Source organism: Bos grunniens, chromosome 28 (assembly GCF_055505025.1).
Source record: "Bos grunniens cultivar Pamir isolate PY7600 chromosome 28, Bosgru_T2T1.0, whole genome shotgun sequence".
Taxonomy (NCBI): domain Eukaryota; kingdom Metazoa; phylum Chordata; class Mammalia; order Artiodactyla; family Bovidae; genus Bos; species Bos grunniens.
Window position 1 is genome coordinate 12391121 of NC_141192.1, and position 19864 is coordinate 12410984.

At 44.5% G+C, this 19864-nt stretch overlaps 1 long non-coding RNA gene across 1 annotated transcript in view; it reads right to left on the reverse strand.

The window, feature by feature from the left end:
• The window catches only part of LOC147342854 (uncharacterized), a 153460-nt gene extending 137920 nt beyond the window's left edge, over positions 1-15540 (reverse strand). Inside the window, exons 1-2 of the long non-coding RNA XR_015156767.1 lie at positions 15424-15540; positions 3752-3861 (exon numbers count right to left, since the gene is read on the reverse strand). This is a non-coding gene — a long non-coding RNA (uncharacterized LOC147342854). The remainder of the gene's footprint in view (positions 1-3751; positions 3862-15423) is intronic.
• Positions 15541-19864: the final 4324 nt, after the last annotated feature.

Here is a 19864-nt window from a genome sequence, read left to right on the forward strand (position 1 = left end):
GTGGTGGGTTCCTAGCAAGCATGGCCTAAACCTCTCAGAGTGACTCAGACTTGATAGAAATAAAAAGTCAGAGAGAATGAATAAAGAAAAGAAAATAGGAAGTTTTAAATCTCTCATCCATAAACAAAGCAGAATACATAAACAACCCAGGAATGGCCCTCACGGGAGGTAACACCATGCACTTTTACAGAGGGACTTACAAGACCTGAATAAATGGGAAGATGTGCTATATTTACACATTTGAAGGCTGATTATGAAGAAAATGTTCTTTTTTCCAACTTTACACAGAACTTTAACCAATTCTAATCAAAATCCTAAGGCCATTATGTTTTGAACTTAGAAAAACCGTTCTACGTTTCATCTGGAAGAATAAATAGATAAAGTTGGGCAAGAAAATACTGAAAAATGAAGCCTAGTGTGGAACTTGGTATACTGGGTATGAAAACTTATTTATACATCTATTAAATTTTAAACATTGATATTGGCGCAAGAACACATAGGTCAATAAAACAGAATATGTAGCCAGAAACAGATATTGGTACATGCGAGAACTTAATACCAAATCAAGGATGCTTCACAAACCAGTGAGAACAGGATGGATGATTCAATAACAGACCTGGGGAAACCGGATACCCAGGGAAAATCCTGTTAGCATCTCACTTCACAGCATATATCCAAATAAAACAAACCTAGACAAAATGTAGGTGACTGTGTATCCAGTTTCCCTCTGAACACAATCACATCTATCAGGAGGAGCCACAATAGAAAAGATGAAGATTGAACTCTGAACAAATTTGAAACTTTGAAAGACAAAAAGCAACATAAGACAATGGTTGCAGCTGGTTGATGGATACAGAGATGTATTCATTACTGTGTTCACTCTGCTTTTGCATGTGTTTGAAAATGACCATGGTTAAAAATAAAAGTTTAAAAAACAAACATAAATTTAAAAGGCAAACAACCATAGAGAAAAATACTTTTTTAACATCCGTGGGGCTATAAACCACTGTTATCTTTAAGGTGCAAAGTGCTCCTCCAAATGACTAACAAGCATCAGCAATTCTTTGGCCACCTAATACAAACAGCTGACTCACTGGAAAAGGCCCTGATGCCAGAAAAGACTGAAGGCAGAAGGAGAAGAGGGCAACAGAGGATGAAATGGTTGAGAGGATGGCATCATTGACTTGGTGACTGAACAACAAGCATCAGCAGACGGGAAGTGGCTGTGGATTACTCTCTGAGCATCCAGGCCCCCTTCCTTCTTCCTCACAGTCCTGGATTTCTATTGAAACCCACAAGTTCTGGGGATGCTGACTTCATCCCCAGCCCTGAGGAGATCGTGTGACCTGACTACACCAATCAATGCCTCCCAGTCCCCAGTCACTGTGATTGGTTTGGAAGGGGCACGTGACCCCAACAGGATGAATCTCGGGGCTTTTAATGGGCATGGGGACTGAGAAGTTACTTCTTTCCCGCTGGACTTTAGTGGAGTTCCAGAAGCTCTAGGAGACCCCTAGGGCTGGGAGTAGCGAGAAGTCTCTCTGAAATAAAGCCCATGCTGGAAAGCTGAGCCAAGAAGAGATGAGAGAGAGAAAGAGGGCTCAGTGATATTTTTTTGAATCCTGGACCAAGTCTCACCTAATGTTATATCTACTCCTGTGTAAATGCAAATAGACAACAATTACATTGGGGGATTTCTGTTACCTGCAACCAGAAGCAACCAAACTAAAACGAGCTAAATGAGCCTGGGAGTGTAGAGATTGGCAAGCAGGCACCGCCCCCAAAAGGGAGAAGTTGGTAGCTTTTTGCATGTGCCCCACAGGTGGGCAAGGAAGTTCAGCAGAGCTGATGTGGGCAGGCTTCCCCTCATGCAGAGGTTGGGTAGGTCTCACCCATGCTCTGGTTTTGGTTCTGGCTCATCTCCAAGCCGCCCCATAACGCCCTTCTTCTCTCTCTGATGGAAGAGACTCGGATGCCACTTGGGCTCCTGGAGTCACCACAGCAGGCAGTCCCCCTCAGTAATGTAACTTGCTCTGACTAGGAAGATGCTGAAGCATCTGGGGGCAGGTGCTCTTGGGTTATTTTGTCAGAGATCCATAATATCCAATCAAGCTTCCTTCTCCTGCCCTGAGCTTGGAGACCAGATCAGGGACTCTACCAGCAGAATGCCACCTCACTGGAGTGGTCAGTGGGGCTTGGGGATTACCAAGAGATATCTGGGTGTGGCCTCTTCAACTTTACAAGGCCAAAAGGAGCCTTCTCTATGTACCCACAGAGGCCCAAACTCAGGGACAGTTAAATCAGGACCCCTGTTGAACAAACCCAGTCGTCAATTGTGTTCATCAGCCGGGGCGAACCTTTCTTTGTGGACCTGGAATGTCCGGGCCCATAGGCAGGCTCCCTGCATGCATCTCAGTCCCTGTGGCAGCCTAGGGAGCCTGATACTGGGGCCAATGAGGACACAGGTCATCCCCCAGGCGTGGGGAGGGCTGATGGTGTGAACTGCCCACAGTCTAGGGTCGGTGCTGAGAGGACTCACCTTCTATCCTGGTCCCGGAATTCTGCCCCAACGTGTATTTGCCAAATTTGCTTCTAGGAATCCCACTTTTTAAGACAGCACTTTTCCACAACCACTCATCTTTTTAAAAATTATTACTTTTCCTAGCTGTTATTTTTGCATTCTTTTATAAATCCATTTTGAACAAAATACTTCATAGACACAAAAGAATGTAACAAATATGTTAAAATGCACAATATGAAAATGACCTCCCCACCCCATTTGAAAGCTAGAACGTCACCAGTGAGTTGTATCCGCCTATCCCTCTGTTATACTTTGCCCCACTCAAAGCAGCCAAATCTTGATTTTTGTGTTTATCATTCATTTGCTTTTTGTGTAATTTTTTCACGTGAATGATTTATAAAATTGGAATCAAATTCTCTGTATCTTCTTACTTCACTTAACTTAATATGCCTCTAAGATGTATTCATGTTGTTCCAAATAGCTGAGGTTCGTTCGTTTTCATTGCTGCATTACATTCTTTTGTGTAAGTGTATTCTAATTTATATATCCGTTCATCTGTCTACAGACATTTAAGTTGTTTGAGTTGGGAGTTTTCTGCTAAACCAAACATGCTCCTAGAAACACTCCTAAAACACTGGTACCCACAGGCAAGAAGCTCTCTGGGCATTGCTGGGTCAAAGTGAAAGAAAGTGAAAGTCACTCAGTCATGACCGACTCTTTGCAACCCGATTGTCTATACAGTCCATGGAATTCTCCAGGCCAGAATACTAGAGTGGGTAGCCTTTCCCTTCTCCAGGGGATCTTCCCAACCCAGGGATCGAACCCAGGTCTCCCGCATTGCAGGCGGCTCTTTACCAGCTGAGCCACAAGGGAAGCCCAAGAATACTGGAGTGGGTAGCCTATCCCTTCTCCAGCAGATCTTCCTGACCCAGGAATCAAACTGGGGTCTCCTGCATTGCAACTGAGCTATCAGGGAAGCCCAATGCTGGGTCAGTCTATACTCAAATGTTCAGTTTCACAAGATTAGTTCTAGCCGCATTCCCACATTCTCCCTTTAAGTGTGTGGTTGCCTGTATTATTATTCCCCATTACTCACTCCCCAAACTATAAGGGGATTGATTATTCATCTCCACTGATATCTGTGGTATGCAGTGTCTTGCTTTGGGGGACATGTCCCTACCAAGTGACTTGCTTTGACCAATGGAACATTAAAAAAAAAGTACCAAGTACCTTATCTAAGCAGAAAGTTTAAGAGTCATCACGTGTTCTGTCTTTGCTCTTTTTCCCTCTGCCATGAGATTTTCATGTTCCCAGTGGGAGCTGTTGCATCAGCCCGGACCCTAAAACAAAAAGACATGGAGCAGAGCTGCAGCCAACATAAATGATAAAAGACTTTGAGTGAAAGATAAAACTTTGTTGTTATAAGCCATTGAGTTTACAGGTTGATTGTTACAGCATCATAACACAGCAAAGCCTGCCTGAGACAAGACATTCCACTAATATTTACTGAGCATCTCCCACAAACAGGCATGTGCTGGGCTCTGTGAAAGCAATGATGTCCAAAATAGACAAGGCTTGTGGCTTCATGGATCAAACTCTGGATAAGCAGCACATCAAAAAGGTTCTAGAGATTCCCTAGTATACCTCTCAGGGACAAACTCATCAGTTAGAACTCCTCCCATCAGAGGTAACATGCCTGATAAAGAAACGTGCAGTTTCCCCAAATCCTAGTCAGAACAAGGATGCTTGCTGAAGTTTGGACAGAGGGGAAAAAGGCATGGTTGGGAAAGGCAGCTAAGAACTGAGCTTCTGCTCCAGAAGTGAGTAGACCTGAAGGAGCCCTGCTCCACAACTGGTTCTGTCTGGACACATTTTTAAAAGTGAGGCATAATTGACATAATAAATGCACAGACTTTTTAAAAAATGAAACATGTTCATTGATTCTCAAAATGTCCAGGAACTACTCTTGAAGCTCAGATAGATCCAGAAGCAAAAAACAGACTCAGGGCCTGTTCTTTCTAGTCTCTCAGCTCTGTTCTCCTCTGCGTGTGTCTTATTCTCGACAGCCTCTTCTCTCATGGTGGCAACCTGACCACCACTCGATACAAGCTCCTTCATAGCTCCAAGACCACCACTTCAAACAAAGGCCCTGGGCCTGACTCCCAGGGCCGAGTTGGGCCACAAGCCCAACCCTGAGCCAATCAATGTCCGGGGAGATGAAATGCACTGATTGGCCGAGGTCTGGGTCCACTCCTGGAGTTGGTGATGGGGAAACCCTAACCAAACTCCATGGGCTGAAAACGGGGTACAGGAGGGCACCCTCATGGAAAATTAGGGTACACTTACTAGAAAGGGAAACAGATGCTGGGCAGGCGAGCCGCAAATATCTATAACCACCTCCATCCCCCTTCTCAACGGTACACTGGAGCCACAGAAACTGGCTTTTGAGAGGCAAGCGTACATCCCTTCCAAACTTCACATTCAGTGGTATCACGTTAGTATGAAATCGCCGTCATGAAAGTGCTTGTATCATGGGAATAGGCAGGTGCTACACATCGGGGCTTTCACTTCCCCAGAGGTTGTTACACATTTACTAACCCACCACTGCCCCATCCTTAAGTCTCCTATTGTTATCATTCCAGCTCTGCCTGGTCTCACAGCACCAATTGCACAAGTCCCTGGCCTCTCTGGGACTTGGTTTTTCCCAATTATAAAATGCAAAAGTTAAACTCACTCCTTTTGAAGATATCTTCCATCTCTGACAGCTGTGAGACCCTGAAGAGTGTGTGTGTGTGTGTGTGTGTGCGCGCGCACAAGTTCAGTTTGCATTCTCTGCATCAGAAATCACAAATGCAGGCCTTGGCCATAAACTCCAATATAATTTGGTGAGCTGTACCTCTTGACTTGGGCTATTAAATCATTTTCCCTCCAAAGGTACACATGTTGTGGCATAAGGAGCAAACTGTTGACAGATGGTGGAGAAACTTCGCAGGCCCATAATTGAGACTTATTTTCATACATTCGTGCCAGTTTGAAATCTAATTGCCAATAAAACAATACTGTGATACTGCCACATCTAATACCTCTGCCACTCTCCAAAGTTACACTTGAATCCACTAGTAAATTCTAATCTCCCAGAGAAAAATATTTCCCCCTCTTCATCAGAAAAGCAGTGCTATAAATCCACGTACAGTGGTTCATTTTCAAATGCGAGCCTACTCTCCCCGGTCCCCAAAGAGCCCTCACTCGGCTAATGTTAGTGCCTGCCTGAGAGCTGTAGATATTCTTTGTTTACTTGACAGAGCACAGATGTGGTTTGGCGCAGCAGCAACGAGATCTTTTGCTGAGAAACGCTCTGATGGGCCAGTTTCTCCTCATCTTAGAATGACCCAGTACCACGCTTCAGAGATCTTTTACCCCCGTTAAGGTAACGTGGCTAGAGACCCAGCACCACCCACTGAGCAGGGTGAGATGGAGGAGCCCTGACCTCTCCTCCCCAATTTTCCATTTTCAACCCTCCTGATGAAAAGGTTTGCAGACAGATCAACCCAGATCAATCAGGGCTGTAAACAAAAAAGAGGCTTTTGGTGCAATGAAGACATGCAGGGACAGGGTTCATTTGTATCTACTGAAAACGCAATCTGTCACCCCAAACCACAAGCCTGCTGACAGTAGTACCAGCCATCCTTCACATGCCAGAGCTCTGCCTAGTTTACAAAGAAATCCTCACTGCGGACGGAATCTATGCCATGTCTGAGCCCAGGGAAGGTGTGGTAAATACAGTGATTATTGTCCTTGCCTACGTGGTCTTCACATTAGCCCTGGCATGTGGGCTGTTATTTTTCCCATTTTAGAGACAATAAACTGAGGTTCAGAGTGGCTAAGAAATTTTTCCTTGAGGTTGCACAGTGATTAGTGATGATGAAATCTCAACTCGGATTATCTGGGTTAACTCCAAGTCCAGTTCTTTCGTTATGAGGATTAACTGAAACGAACTATGGCAGCTTAAAAAAGCTCAGTTCCCTTTCTCCCACCGCAGCCCCACCGCCACCTGCGGTCTCAGTTCTTCCACCTGATCTTTCCCACTTGCCACATATGGGCCCTTAAATGTCTGAAAATTATCATAGTCTCCTGAAGTTTCCTTTTCCCATGTGAAACATGGTTTCTTGGCTTCTTCATATATTCCCCAAGTCATCACCTGACATCTAGATCACTACTTCTCAAGTGAGCACATGAATCGTGCAGAGAATTTGCTGAAGTGCAAATTTTGACTCAGGAGTTCTGGGTGGAGCCTGAGCATCTGCACCTCTAACGACTTCCCAGAGGATGCAAATCTTGTTGGTCCATGGACCACATTTTGAGTAGCAACCATAGGGTATAGACCTTCCCTGTCCAATTTCAATAGCCACTGGCCACACGAGGTTACTGAGTACTTGAAGTGCTGTTGGGGCAACTGAGGACCTCAATTTTTATTGTGCTTAATTTTAATAATTTAAATTTAAATTAAAAAACAAAAGCAGTATAAAATATTTTTCCACTAAATACAACTTTTTCTTTCAGTGAACTACATTTCATTTTGACCATTGAAAATTTACAGCTTGAACTGAGATGTGCTGGAAGTATAAGATACACACTGGATTTCAAAGACTTAGCACATAGGGGGAGAAAGAGAATGTAATATCTCAATAATTTGTTTATATTGATTACATGCCAAAATGATAATATTTTGGATAGACTGAGTTATCTAAAATATTGTACTGGCTACTAGAAATTTTTTTTAATTTTAGATAGATAGATTGATATGGCCTGCATTGTAAAGCTGTCTCATGGGAAAAGACCCTGATGCTGGAAAGGATTGAGGGCAAGAGAAGGAGGTGACAGAGGATGAGATGGCTGGATGGCATCACTGACTCAATGGACATGAATTTGAGCAAACTCTGGGAGATAGTAAAGGACTGGGAAGCCTGGCGTGCTGCAGTTCATGGGGTCACAAAGAGTTGGACTTGACTTAGTGATGGACCAACAGCAGTATTTCTATTGAACAGTTATGGTCTAGACCATTCAACAGCCTGATCGCTTTTTTCTTTCTGCTGAGCTCCAGCTTATCAACATTCCACTGACACAAGGTCTAGACACTGTACTCATACCAATACCACCTGAGGGTTATTGGATTGTTTTGCATGAGTTTGGGGGTCAACCACACGACATCAACTCCCATGTCTTTTTGGCATGACCTGGCATTCATCCAGCTCTACTCTAGCCCTGATGTGCATAGTCTAGATTTATCATTAAGACACTACAGTTTTCCCAATTCAGTCTCTCCTGTTTGCTTCAGCCCATTCTTCCTGCCATTCAGGGTCTCCCTTGCATCTTGATTCCATCATTCAACATATCCTTGCCAACTTCACAACATTCTCATATTTGGTAAGCTTGCCTTCATGTCTTCAACCAGGGCAGCAATTAAATTGTTAAAGGAGACAGATCACATCTTGAGATTGATCTCAGGCCCCCAGAGCCCTGCTTCCTGAATGACAGCAAGCCATTCATCAGCACCTTTCAGGTATCACACTTCACTCTGCCTGTCTGTGCTGTCCCCTAAAATCCTCTTCCTCTCTATATATAGCCGTGTGAAAGAGCTTGCCCACAGGTCAGCTGAAATTCCACTGCCAGAAAACTTCCATAGGGAAATAACCATGGATGTATGTGAAAATACAGCTGAAAGGAAATGTTAACAGTGTAATTTATAATAGAAAATAGTAAGGAGCAACTTCCATGTCGTCTACAACAGGAATTGGTTAAAATACAGTATGGTATATCCACCTACTGCAATGATCTGCATATATTTAAAACATGATGTTATAGAAAAATTGTTGTGGAAAATTGTCCTCAATATATTTAAGTGCTAAAAGCATGTTATAGAAGAGTATGTAAAGAACAATAGTATTTTTAAGTATGTGTTTATATTAAGTGGGAAAAAGATAGGTGCAAAAATACATTAAAATGGTGAATACAGTTATCTCTCAGTGATAGAATTGAAATCACTTTTATTTTCCATGCCAAGGGTTCTGCTTACACTTATTGTTTAATACTTGTTGCAACTCTGCAGAGTATGCAAAATCATCTTCATCTTACAAGGAGACCAAAACCAAAGCTCATAGAGGTTATCCACCCTGTTCCAGGACCCTCTGGAGGAAGTACAGGGCCATTGGAAATCAGTCCTCCTGGCTAAGGCCCAGTCTCTTCCCCAAGACCCACAGCCTCCCCTCTATGGCCTGGAGGATTCTGTAAGCATGGGATATCTGGATTCCAGCCAAAGGTCTGATTACAGCCATTCCTTCCATCTGTGTTTTAAAGCTATCCCCATCTCATCTACTTGAGGACATAGCTTCAGTCATCTTATTTCAGCACATGCCTCCTCACTACTGATCATTCCTTTCAGCATACTAACATACTCTTATTATTTATGTGTTTAGTCATTCATTCATTTGTTCATTGATTTAAAAACAAACAAAAAACTGCCTCTCCTAATCTCAATTTTCCCTTCACGTACCACCTCACTTCTCTTCCTCCCCTTTAGAGCAAAACTCCTTCAAAAGGAGCACAAAGGAGTATTTGACAAATGGTACCAATGTTTAGGAACCCCATCAAACATGGAAATGAGATGACAGGTGACCAGCTTTGCAAGACCTAATTATCTCATTTGCCGCTTAGAGCCAATGACAGAACATTCTACTGATTTAGAGCTGATGCCCATTTGTATCAAAGCTAACTGGCAGGAGTAGCTTCAAAACCATGGCTCCCGGGTCCCAGAGGACATTGACAGAGAAAATATGAAGAGACTCCCAGGACCCAAGTCCCAGAACATATCCTGCCTCTTAAGAAGAACACCCAGCAGTGAATGTTCCTCCCCCAGACAAACGTCAAACCCAAATCCCCCCTGTTGTGTAAATCCTAAGAGCATCATCATTTCAGGAGACGGTAAAGAACTGCCTGCAATGCAGGAGACCTAGGTTCGATCCCTGGGTCAGGAAAATCCCCTGGAGAAGGAAATGGCAACCCACTCTAGTATTCTTGTCAGTTCCCTAAAGTGCATAGTCTCTGGCGTCAGACAGATCTGCATTTGAACCCTAGCTCTGCCACTTGCCATCTGTATGATTCCAGGAAAATTTTCTAAACTCTGAATCTCCATTTCCTCAGTTGTAAACAAATTCTCATGAACCAACAGAAACAATGAAAGCCCACTGAAAACTTGGTGCCTAGTCCATGAAAAGTGAAGTGAAAGTAAAGTCGCTAAGTCATGTCTGACTGTTTGGGACCCCGTGGACTGTAGCCTACCACGCTCCTCCATCCATGGGATTTTCCAGGCAAGAGTACTGGAGTGGGTACCATTTCCTTCTCCAGAGGATCTTCCCAACCCAGGGATCAAACCCGGGTCTCTCGCATTGTAGGCAGACGCTTTACCATCTGAGCCACCAGGGAAGTCTACTCCAGAAATGTCCCTAAAACTGAAATGATTAACAGCAGCAATTGACTTTCATGACAGCACTGAGGGGTAATGTGGTGGTAGGGGCCCCTTTCTGTGGGGGAATGGCCCTCTGGACAAATGCCACCTTCAAGAGATGTCTCCCTTTAGGTCACCAGTCTATCCCCTGGTATAGGCTGAAACCTCTAGTCTCAAGTCATAAAGAAGAACACATAGCTCTGTTAGAGTACAGTGGGATTAATTCCCATGCAAAGGCTACCATAGGATGGTAAGAGTGCATTAGGATTGCAGTGACATAGCTCAAAAGGATTCTAGCGGGCTGACTCCCTGGTACTTAAGCTTGCAAAGACTTGGCTGTCTCCCTGAGAACAGGGTTACTCCCAGGTAGTCCCATAAAAGAGAGTCTTCTCCAGGCCACAGAGTGCTGTCTGAGATGCTGCTGTTACACCCATTGATGGAAGTTCTCTCCTGCCCCTGAGCACACATGGAGGACACAGAACTTGCCCTGCAGAGACCTTCCAAGATCAGGCCCCATCATCCTTGCGCACTACACCCTGCCTGGAGGAGTAGGTCTAGTAACTCTGCTCTCCCCAGGGATGAGGCTCCTCCCCATTGTTCTCAGCTGAATCTAAAGGGGGAGAACCTGCATCAATCCTCTATTTGTTTCCCGACATGTAGGGAGGGTGTGTTCTCTGGGTGAGGGCCAACTTGGTTAGAGGCAAAATGATGTGATCTTGGTTTCCCCTTTGGACTAAGACAGAAGTTTCTCACTCTAGGCTTGAAGAAGAGAGTCTCACTCCTTACCACCCACAGTCACCTGCAGACCACTGTCCCCCTGCAAACATTCAGGGGAGTCTCTTGCTCCTGCCATTTCCCAACCTCACCACCATCCTACTCTACCATGCTTCCCAAATCGTGTTCCACAGATTGTGATCCTACAAAATGCTCCACTGAATAAGGGTTCCATGATTCCATATGTTTGGGAATCTCAGATGTGTATCTCGATCCTGCAGAATCATCAAATACAGAGGCGTGTTAAAAGCAGGGAGAATTTCGTAGTAAAGACACCTGGCATTTCCCAAACTTCCTCCTCCACAGAACCTGTCTCACAGGAACATCTATTAATGCTTGTTTGAACTGGCACTCAGTGGAACTCACTTTGGGAACTATCTTACCAACTTATGTGACACACCCTCATGCTCCTTACTAGCTACTGCCTCACTGCCTGGCACAGGTGCCTCCCTTCTTCCACAGCCCTTCTCTGCCGGGGACCAGCCCCGGCTGATCCAGGGTATTCGAAGGAGAGACGGCATAGGCGAGGATCAGGATACAATAGCTTAATTAAATATTAATTAAAGATATAAAGAGTAATAGAATAAGGATAGCTCAGTAGGAAAATTCAGTGGAGAAAAGAGGCTGAGTAGCTTGGTTTACTCGGGAGGCCAATAAAACTTCAAGACAAGAAGTTTGCACCACTTACGTAGGCCGCAGGCGTCCTTCCGTTCTCCCGAAGGAGAGGAGACACTGAGGCCTCCCCGGTCGGATCTTAGAAGCCCAGGCATAATTAGTAAGCATGGTGGGTTCCGCGCTCCAGATGGAGACTCAGCCAGAGTGAGAGAGAGAGCGACATGGGGAGACCAGTATTTCGAGAAACTGATCCCAATTCTTTATTTTCCATGGTCTACTTTTATACACTGAGATGTTATGCAAAAGTCACGCGGGGTCAGCAGTCCTGACTTTTATCAAAGTCAGGTGCTTCATACAAATGTATACAGAGGTCTTAGGGGTGTTACATCATCTTCTGGCCAGGGGGGCCTGCTGACAATTTACGACCCTCTCCTTGTGACAGCGGTCAGTCAATCAGGACACTTATTTCTCCAGGGCTGATTATTCTCAAAACAGACGCCACCCAAATAAAGTTACATTCCTACAGGGTGAGGGTGTAGTGGGTTTTAGTTAAGGAAAGAATTTACTTAGCCTAAGGTCTAACGTGATTAATATCAAAGGTTAATACTTATTCCTTCTATATATTCATTAATGTGTGTAAGGGCAGGGGATGTGGAGACGTAGCAACAAACATTGGCTCAACAAATGAAAAACCCTTCACCAACACAATTTCTAATTAGCCCACTATACTTATACTTATAGTTTTCTAACTTCTCTAAAGAACCTGTTTTTAGAGGGTTTAAAGCATCTCGTGCCTCTCATGGTTGGGAGGCTGTGAGCAATCACATGTGGCCGGACGAGCCTGTCAGGCAGGCTAGAGAACCTTCAGAGGAGTTTGTAGGTTAAAACACTCTTGTCACACCCAAGAGTTTTTATTGACTGGAGCTCTAGGTTAACTCCTTCTCCAAAAGAGGTGGTGGGGGACAGCCCCCCGTAAAGTCAGAGGCGTAGGTAAGAGCACAAAGTAGTAAAGTAGGCAGGCTCTGGTTATGGGGGTAGACGCTCGAGGATTTCCAGGGGGACTCCTGAGGCTCGATCCCGCCTTTGCGTATGTCGAGCCTCCTTCCTCATGACCTTTGCCATGGGCGGAGTACCTCACTCTGGCTACCGGCAGTGATAGAATTCCAGTTGAGCTATTCCAGATCCTGAAAGATGATGCTGTGGAAAGTGCTGCACTCAATATGCAATATGCAATATGCACTCAATATGCAATATGCCGGCTCCCGGCACTTCTCCACTTTGCGCCTTCTGCGGGTGTCGTAGAAATGACTTTCTACTTGCCCAGTATCCTTATTCTTCTTCTGATAAAAATACCTCACTCTTTTTTTGGGACTATCCCCTCACCCCAATCTCAGATCATGTGGTTCAGCTGTAAAGCTTACATGTGACTCGGGACTGGCCAAGGACAGCACTGAGTTCCCCTAGCCACAGTAATCAGATCACTGATGGGCTGGGAACACCAGCCAGGCCAGTAAAAGCCAACTCCAAAGCCTTTGCTGGAGCTTCAAGATAAAAGGAGCTCTGTCTTCTGTGGGCATTGCTCAGAAAGTAGCATGTGAGCACAGAGAAGCAGGTGGCCACCTTGTGGAAAACCTGCCTGAGAAGTAAACCAACATGGAAGAAGGTGAAGCCTCGAGATATTCCTGAAAATAAACTGATTTATAAATGCTTGGTTTCTTATACTGTCAGTTACAAGAGTCAATAAATCCCTCCCTCTTCCCTAATCTAGTTGTGTTGAATTTCTGTTACCTGTAACCCAGTCATTCATAATAATACTAACACATAATAATAACACTTGTTTAATGTTTACAAGACCAGAGACATTACTTTGCCAACAAAGGTTCGTCTAGTCAAGGCTATAGTTTTTCCTGTGGTCATGTATGGATGTGAGAGTTGGACTGTGAAGAAGGCTGAGCACCGAAGAATTGATGCTTTTGAACTGTGGTGTTGGAGAAGACTCTTGAGAGTCCCTTGGACTGCAAGGAGATCCAACCAGTCCATTCTGAAGGAGATCAGTCCTGGGATTTCTTTGGAAGGAATGATGCTAAAGCTGAAACTCCAGTACTTTGGCCACCTCATGCGAAGAGTTGACTCATTGGAAAAGACTGTGATGCTGGGAGGGATTAGGGGCAGGAGGAGAAGGGGACAACAGAGGATGAGATGGCTGGATGGCATCAATGACTCGATGGACGTGAGTCTGAGTGAACTCCAGGAGCTGGTGATGGACAGGGAGGCCTGGCGTGCTGCGATTCACGGGGTCGAAAAGAGTCAGACATGACTGAGCGACTGAACTGACTGACTGAATGTTTACTAGGTTCCATGCATGTTTGTATATGCTTGACACAGATTTTTAAATTTAATCCTAACAACTATTAACAAATATTAAGATATCAATATTAATATCATTTTTTATTCCACAGGCAAAAAAAATCAAGGCACAAAGAGGTTAAGCAATTTGCTTACATTCGGAGACCCAGTAAATGGCAGACCCAGGAATCAGATCCAAACCACTGCTCCGAGCCCATCTTCTTAAGCACAAAGCCACCCACTTCTGTAAGTATAATTAAGAACTTTAACCAATGCAGCAGGCTCTGCCCCCAAACACTGTGTCCTATCCTATCCTTAATCAGCAGGGATTTCAGTGGCTGATTAATTCAGGAAAATTGGCCTCAAATTATGCCAGGCTCAGAAAACCCTTTCAAGTCCCAACTAAACTCTCAAGATATTCTATGTACACTTGGAAAGAACATGCATTTTGTTTTTGTTGGCTAGAATGCTCTCTAGGTATCTGTTAGGTCTATTGTTTTAGAGTGCTGTTCAAATGTACTTCTTTTGTTGATCTTCTTTATTTTATCCATTATTGAAAGTGGAGTACTGAAGGCCCCAGCTGTTACTGTTGATTATCTATTTCTTATTCCAGTTCTATCAGGGTTTTTTTTACCTTCATGTTTTTGAGGATCTGTACATGCCTCCTCCTCTCTTTACTCACTCAGTTGTGTCTGATTCTTTGCGAACCCACAGACTGTAGCCTGCCAGGCTTGTGAGGTGCATATATTTTTATAATCTTTATGTCTTCCTGATGGATTGGCCTTTAGTCATTGTAAAATATCCTCCTTAGTCATTAATAATAAGTTCAGTCTTAGAGTCCATTTTGTCTGATGATAGTATAGCCACCCCAGCTCTCTTTTTGGTTACTGTTTGCATGGTATATTTTTTCCATCCTTAACTTTCATCCTATGTGAATCTTGACTCTACGTGTGCCCCTTTTAGATATCCCACCAGTTTATTTGAAAGCAGGTACCAAACACTATATCATTTTATCTGTAAATCATTCAGATGAAGAATGTGTATATCTAAAAGATTAAGACTTTTTTTAAAAAAGCATAAACACAACACCATTATCACATCTGAACACATCACATAGTTTTTTAATATCAACAAATACCCAATCAATAATCAGCATTCATTCTTTAAACTCTCATCTTTGAGACCAGTGCTCTCCTGGTCCCCTGCTGTGTCACAGAGCACTTTCCTCTTTCCATGGACTACAATTCTAGCCTAAAACTTCAAAAGATGCTTCTCTTCCCTAAAATCCTGTCCTCAGCTCTCTGATCTGTCTCCACATTCCCTTACACATCTCGTCCTCTCCATGATACAACAATCAGCTCAGTAACAGAGACATCCAAGATTCTCTCCCATGTAGGAACTTCACGTGTTCAACTTTCTGACAGAGCGTCTCTATGGAATTTCCCAAGCCTAACACCTCATCTGCGCACCAAACTCGCTCTCCTGCCAAATTCTCCATCCCGGTCATCACAGCATCCTCCAATCAGCTACACTTAAAATCCCTGTCCTCTTGATCACCTACCTCCCGCTTTTCATAGGTGCTAGTTGCCCCTGGCCACCACTACATGCCTCTACCAAGTCTTCCCTGATAGATCCCTGGGGTTTCATCTCCCTTATCCCATCCTACCTGCAGGGAATCCTTGTCCATCAGTGCTCAGCTTTTCTCTTTATAAGCATGAAATCCTCCTCTTACAGTGACTTCGGTTTGGCTCAGTGGTAATGAATCCACCTGCAGTGCAGGAGACATGGTTCGATTCTTGGGTCAGGAAGACTCCCTGGAGAAGGAAATGGCAACCCACTCCAATATTCTTGCCTGGGAAATCCCATGGACAGAGGAGCCTGGTGGGCTACAGTCCATGAGGTCACAAAAAAGTCGGACACAACTTAGCAACTAACAACAACAATGAAATCTTCCCCTCGCAGTTTATTAGGTTCGTAAAAGCTTTATCATCTTATTTGTGTCTCAAAATGCACACAAGGTAGTGGTAGACCAGAGAAGGTAATTTAGTTTTCTGAGGCTGCACAGCTATTGACTGGCACAGCTGAGACCTCAGTCAGGTCTCCCCATCTCCAAGTCGTTCCATCATGCTTATTAGCAGATGGGAAGTACTACACCAGCCAACCTTCTGGGGGAAACTAAGATGACTAAGCCACAGTCCTTCCCTTCAAGGAAATTCTGATGAGAGCCAAGACACAAATAGGACAGAAGTCTATTTTGTTAAACAGATTTAAAACTCAGCAAAGGCAGCAGCAAAAGAGACAAGAGAGGGATTCTCCAAGTGCTTGAGGGTGCCATTTGCTATAACACAGTTATCAATGGTGGGCCCTAGGGACTACATTTAAACGCTGTTCCAATCAGCCATAAAGAATTAGGACCAGGGGGACTGGTGTAGACTGCGTGGCTCGGCTAGGGCAAGAGGGGAAGGGGTCTGAGGCAACAGGTGGACAAACCAGGTGGGAGTTGGGGGCAGAGACTTCACCCTGCAGAGGGTCTGAGCTGCCAGGATGATGACTCTGTACTTAATTTAGCAATGGCTGTGCTTCTATTTTGGAGAAGGCAATGGCACCCCACTCCAGTACTCTTGCCTGGAAAATCCCATGGGTGGAGGAGCCTGGTAGGCTGCAGTCCATGGGGTCGCGAAGAGTCAGACATGACTGAGTGACTTCACTTTCACTTTTCACTTTCATGCATTGGAGAAGGAAATGGCAACCCACTTGCCTGTGTTCTTGCCTGGAGAATCCCAGGGATGGGGGAGCCTGGTGGGCTGCCGTCTATGGGGTCGCACAGAGTTGGATATGACTGAAGTGACTTAGCAGCAGCAGCAGCAGCAGAAGATAGAAACTGCCCAGATATGGATGGAGTTGGATGGAAGAAGAGGCAGTCTAAAACACCTGAGAATGAGGTTATAGCTGATGAGGAGGCTATCCTGCCATGTCCAGGTACAGAGAGGCTTGTGATTCAAAGTTACCAAGTAAGGAGGATCAGAAGGTAGATCTGGGGATGAATAGAGAGGGTTAATCTTTATAAGGCTCATTACTCCTCCTACGCCACATCATGTACAGTGGGCTCTATATCGAAGTATGCATCAAGTAAGAAGGAGGATCAGAAGGTAGATCTGGGGATGAATAGAGAGGGTTAATCTTTATAAGGCTCATTACTCCTCCTACGCCACACCATGTACAGTGGGCTCTATATCAAAGTATGCATCACTCAGTGACAAGGAAGAATACACTCCCATGAGCTAGAATGAACTGTCTGGGACAACCAAAAATAGCTCAGGGGGTGGGATATTGCACCCTATATCTATGGCACTCGAGTCTTTCCAGGGTAATAGCTTCCTGTTCACCCATCACAGGGGAATGCTTCAAGCCCTATGTCCTCAGAGCTCCCAAGCTGCTCTTTCTTAAACATGAATGGACAACTCAAGAATTGTCCATTTGAGGCAAGTTGCCAACAAGAAAAGGGCTTCCCTGAAGGCTCAGGTGGTAAAGAATCTGCCTAGAATGCAAGAGACCTGGGTTCAATCCCTGGGTCAGGAAGATCCTTTGGCAAAGGGAATGGCAACCCACTCCTGTATTCTTGCCTGAAGAATCCCATGAACAGAGGAGCCTGGTGGGTTACAGTCCATGGGGTCACCAGTAAGAAATCAAGAAATATAGAAAAACAGACCTACAAGGAAGCTATAATAATTCAGAATAAAGAAGAACAGCAAGATTTAAGAAGCTACTTCATTCATGAAGCAAGAAACATAAAACATGAAACAATACAAGATACAGTGAAAAACGGAATTTTTAAAAAGAGCTGTTGGAAATTTAAAATGAGATAAAATAGAATTTTCCATCAATCAGTTTAGTCACTCAGTCTTGTCCAACTCTTGGTGACCCCATGGACTGCAGCACGCCAGGCCTCCCTGTCCATCACCAACTCCCGGAGTCCACCCAAACCCATGTCCATTGAGTTGGTGATACCATCCAATTATCTCATCCTCTGTTGTTGCACTCTCTGCCTGCCTTCAATCTTTCCTAGCATCAGGGTCTTTTCAAATGAGTCAGCTCTTCGCATCAGGTGGCCAAAGTATTGGAGTTTCAGCTTCAACATCAGTCCTTCCAATGAACATTCAGGACTGATTTCATTAGGATGGATTGGTTGGATCTCCTTGCAGTCCAAGGGACTCTCAAGAATCTTCTCCAACACCACAGTTCAAAAGCATCAATTCTTCAGCGCTCAGCTTTCTTTATAGTCCAACTCTCACATCCACACATGACTACTGGAAAAAAACCATAGTCTTGACTAGATGGACCTTTGTTGACAAAGTAATGTCTCTGCTTTTGAATATGCTGTCTAGGTTGGTCGTAACTTCTCTTCCAAGGAGTAAGCATCTTTTAATTTCATGGCTGCAGTCACCATCTGCAGTGTTTTGCAGGCCCAAGAAAATTAAGTCTGCCACTGTTTCCACTGTTTCCCCATCTATTTGCAATGAAGTGATGGGACCAGATGCCATGATATTAGTTTTCTGAATGTTGAGCTTTAAGCCAACTTTTTCACTCTCCATAGGAATTTTCCATAGGAAGGGTTGAAAGATAAAATCAAGGCAATCTCCATATAGAAAAACAGAGAATATGTATAGAAATAGAGGGAATATAGTGATTAATCTAATTAATTAATCCAAATGTTGGATTAATTTAGATTAATTTGACCAAAAGGAGTTTGAGAAAGAGAAAAGAGTAGAAAGACCTCTGCAGAGAGGAGTCTTCTGGTAGGGACCCGACAGGCATTCCAGGCACAGGGAACAGCCTATGTAAGACACAGAGTATGAGCTGGGAGTAGGAGCTGTTTATGGAGCTATGAGCAGCTCTGTGTGACTGAAGGACAGAATATCCAAGAGGAAGACAGGGGGATAAGATCTCAGAGGTAGAGCCTGAGAGTCCTTGAATAACACATGAAGAAGTTTGGTCTTTAACCTGCAGGCTCTTGAGGACTTTTTAAGCAGAGGCAAGATGGTCAGGTTTGCAAATAAGAAAAGATTAGCCCAGAGTGCAAGATATGAGAGATGAACTGTCCTAGATATCAACTGCTGTATAACAAATAGCCTCAAACGCAGTGGCTTAAAACAATAACAATCTTATATTTGCTGGCAAATCTGTCATTTGGACAGGTCTCAGTGGGGACAGTAGTCTCTGCTCCACAGAGCACCATCTGGGGAGACTCCGAAGCTGCAGTGACTCAGAGGCCTGGGAGTTCGAATCACAACATGGCAGCTGCAGCTCCTATTTCACACCCTTTGGGAGGAGTAAGAGAATGGCTTTCCCTAGATTCCCAGCAGATGTCTCAAGTCTCATGGAGTCTGATCGGCTCACAAGTGCACCTCCCTGTACCAATCACTGTGGCCCAGGCAATGACTGGCCCAGCTTTGGGCTACCTGCTCTCCCTCCCAACTTGAGGGAGAGAGGAGCCCCACCCTTGCCTGGACTGAGAGTGGCAAAGAGGCACATCTCCAAATGATAAAGCAGGGGAGGATGGGGGATGGATGCTGGTAATGCAAATATTAAGTATGCACACCTCTGTCTTCAAGTTCTTCCCCTCCTCCTCTCACCTGCCCTTCAGTGGAAGGAAACTTCCTGTTTCCAGGTCTTGCTGGGTAGAAGGAATGCTAATTGTCCTAACTGGAGAGTTCTGTACCCAGAAGGGCCATTTACACTCTGCTCAATACAACTGATGAAGCATAAACTACTTAATTCTTAGAGTGAGAGCGTCTCTATCAGGTTTTGCCCAAATAGTAATGAGTCATTATCAGCCCAGACCTTAACATCTGCTTACTCAATCAGTCCATGGCTAGTCACATGCTATTAATGTCATCTGCACTGCTGCCCCAGTCCCAGGCAGCCTGTGTGCCCGGCCCCCAGAGTCTCATTAGCCGGTGAAGCCAGAGGACCTCAGGCTTGAGGATGAAGACTTTATTATGGGCACTGGGGTGCACCTTGTTAGGGGAATGGGTGTGGGTGCAGTCAAAGAATGACCTATTTCTGACTCTTATAATCAAAAAGTCTTGGAACTGATCTTTGGGCCA